Raw genomic sequence first — 2,970 nt, 5'->3', positions numbered from 1 at the left:
GGTAGTTCTATTTTCAGTTTTTTGAGAAATCCCCATACTATTTTCCATAGAGGCTTTACTAGTTTACATTACCACCAACAGTGTATATGAGTTCTCTTTTCTCTGTCTCCTTGCCAACATCTGTGATTTTTTGTCTTTTTTAGTAATAGCCATTCTGACCGGAGTAAGATATTATCTTGTTGTGGTTTTGATTTGTATTTATCTGGTGACTAGTCATGGTGAACATTTCTTCATATACTTCTTGGCTGTTTGTATGTCTTCTTTTGAGGAATGTCTATTCATGTCTTTTGCACACTTTTTAATGGGATTATGTGTTGTTTACCTGTTGAGTTGTTTGATTATCTTGTATATTCTGGATATTAGTCCTCTGTCACATGAATAGTTTGCAAATACTTTCTCCAGTTTTGCAGGTTGTCTGTTCACTCTGTTGATAGTTTCTTTTGCTGTGCAGAAGGTTTTAGTTTAATTAAGCACCATGTGTCTATTTTTGTTGCCTGTGCTTTTTAGGTCTTAGTCATAAATTCTTTGCCTAGCCCAACGTCCAGGAGAGTTTTCTCTAGGTTTTCTTCTAGGATTTTTGTAGTTTCAGGTCTCACAGTTAAGTCTTTAATCCATTTTAAGTTAATTTTGTACAAAATGTTTCTCATCATTTTGTATCTTGAGAGATACGGGTTCAGATTCATTCTTCTGCATCTGGCTATCCAAATTTCCTAGCACCATTTATTAAAGAGGCCATCGTTTCCCCAATTTAAGTCCTTGTCAACTTTGTCAGAGATCAGTTGGCTGTAAATATGTGGCTTTATTGCTGGCATCTGTATTCTGTTCCGTTGAGCTATGTGTTTATTTTTATACCAATATCATGATGTTTGGGTTACTATAGGCCTTGTATTTTTTTTTTTTTTTTTTTTTTTTGAGACAGGGTCTTGTTCTGTCACCCAGGCTGGAGTGCAGTGGCATGATCGCAGCTCACTGCAGCCTCCACCTCCTGGCCTCAGACTGATCTGATCTTCTGCCCTCAGCCTCCCAAGTAGCTGGGACCACAGGTGTATGCCACCATGGCTGGCTAATTTTTTGATTTGTTGTAGAAATGAAGTCTTACTATGTAGCCCAGGCTGGTCTCAACTCCTGGGCTCCAGTGATCCTCCCACCTCAGCCTACCAAAATACTTACAGGCATGAACCATGGCACCAGGCTGTAATATATTTTGAAGTCATTTAACGTAATGCTTTGTTCTTGGTGCTCAGGATTTCTTTGGCTATTTGGGCTTTTTTGGGGAACGGGGGTTGGTCCATATGAATTTTAGGATTATTTTTTTCAAATTCTGTGAAGAATGATGTTGGTATTTTGTTAGGGATTGCATTGAATCTACAGATTACTTTGAACAATATGGTCATTTTAGTGATGTTGATATTCCTTCCAATCCATGAGCATAGGGTGTTTTTCCATTTGTGTCGTTTTGAATTTCTCTCAACAGTATTTTGTAGTTTTCCTTGTAAAGATCTTTCACCTCCTTAGTTAAATTCAATCCTAAATTGTTTTTGGTAGCAAAAATCTCTAAATGAGATTGCCTTCTTGATTTATTTGTTGACTAGATCATTATTGATGTAAAGAAATGCTATTGATTTTTGCATATTAATTTTGTAGCCTGAAACTGTACTGAATTCATTTTCAAAATCTAAGAGTTTTTTGGTGAAATCATACCTTGTGTTTCTTTCTTTTGCCTGGTTCTTATAGCTAGGATTTTTAGTACTATGTTGAATAAGAGTGTTGAGAGTAGACATCCTTGCCTTGTTCCAGTGCTTAGAGGAAAAGCTTTCCGCTGTTCTTCATTCAGCATGTTAGCTATGGGTTTGTCATATATGGCTCATATGATTTTTTGAGGTATGTTCCATCTATGCCTAGTGTGTTGTATGTTTTTATCTTAAAAGGATGTTAAATTTTATCAAATGCTTTTTCTGCATCTATTAAGATGATCATATGGTTTTTGCTCTACATTCTATTGATAATATGTATCATGCTTATTTATTTATACTGAACCATCTTTGCATCTCTACTATAAATCCCACTTGATTGTGATGTAGTATTTTTCTATGTGCTGTTGGATTTGGTTTGCTAGTATTTTGTTGAGGATTTTTGTATCTATGTTCATTAGGGATATTGACCTATAATTTTCTTTGTGTTGGTGTTGTGGTGTATCTGTCTGGTTTTGGTATCAGGGTGATGCTGACCTCAGATAATTAGTTAGGGAAAATTCCTTCCTCTTTGACTTGTTTGAACAGTTTCAGGAGGATCGGTATTAGTTCTTCTTTGTATGTTTAGTAGAATTCAGCTGTTAATCCCTCCAGTCGTGGGCTTTTCTTCTTTGAGAGACTTTTAATTACTGATTCAATCTTGCTATTAATTATTGGTCTGCTCAGGTTTTCTATTTCTTTCTGATTCAGTCTTGGTAGGTTGTACGTTTCCAGGAATTTATCCACTTCCTCTAGGTTTTCCAATTTTATCTAGTTGTTTATAACAGTCTCTGATGATCTTTAATATTTCTGTGATGTCAGTTGTAATGTCTCCTTTTTCAATTCTGATTTTGTTCATATGGGTCTTCTGTCTTCTTGGTTAGTCTAGCTAGTAGCTTATCAATTCTGTTTATCTTTTCAAAGAACCAATTTTTCATCTCATTGATCCTTTGTATTTCTTTAAGTCCCTTATTTTCTGCTCTGATTTTATTATTTCTTTTCTTCTGCTAATTTGGGGTTTGGTTTGTTCTTGCTTTTCTAGCTCCTTCAGGTCCATTGTTGGATTGTTAATTTGTAATCTTTCTACTTTTTTAACATAGGCATTTATTGCTGTAAACTTTCCTCTTAGCACTGCCTTTGCTGAATCCCACAGGTTTTTTTTGTGTTTCCATTTTCATTTGTTTTTAGATTTTTTTAAATTTCCATCTTAATTTCTTTTTTCTTTTCTTTTCTTTTTTTT

Source organism: Colobus angolensis, unplaced genomic scaffold, assembly GCF_000951035.1.
Source record: "Colobus angolensis palliatus isolate OR3802 unplaced genomic scaffold, Cang.pa_1.0 Scaffold238, whole genome shotgun sequence".
NCBI lineage: Eukaryota > Metazoa > Chordata > Mammalia > Primates > Cercopithecidae > Colobus > Colobus angolensis.
This window is presented reverse-complemented; position numbering follows the sequence as displayed.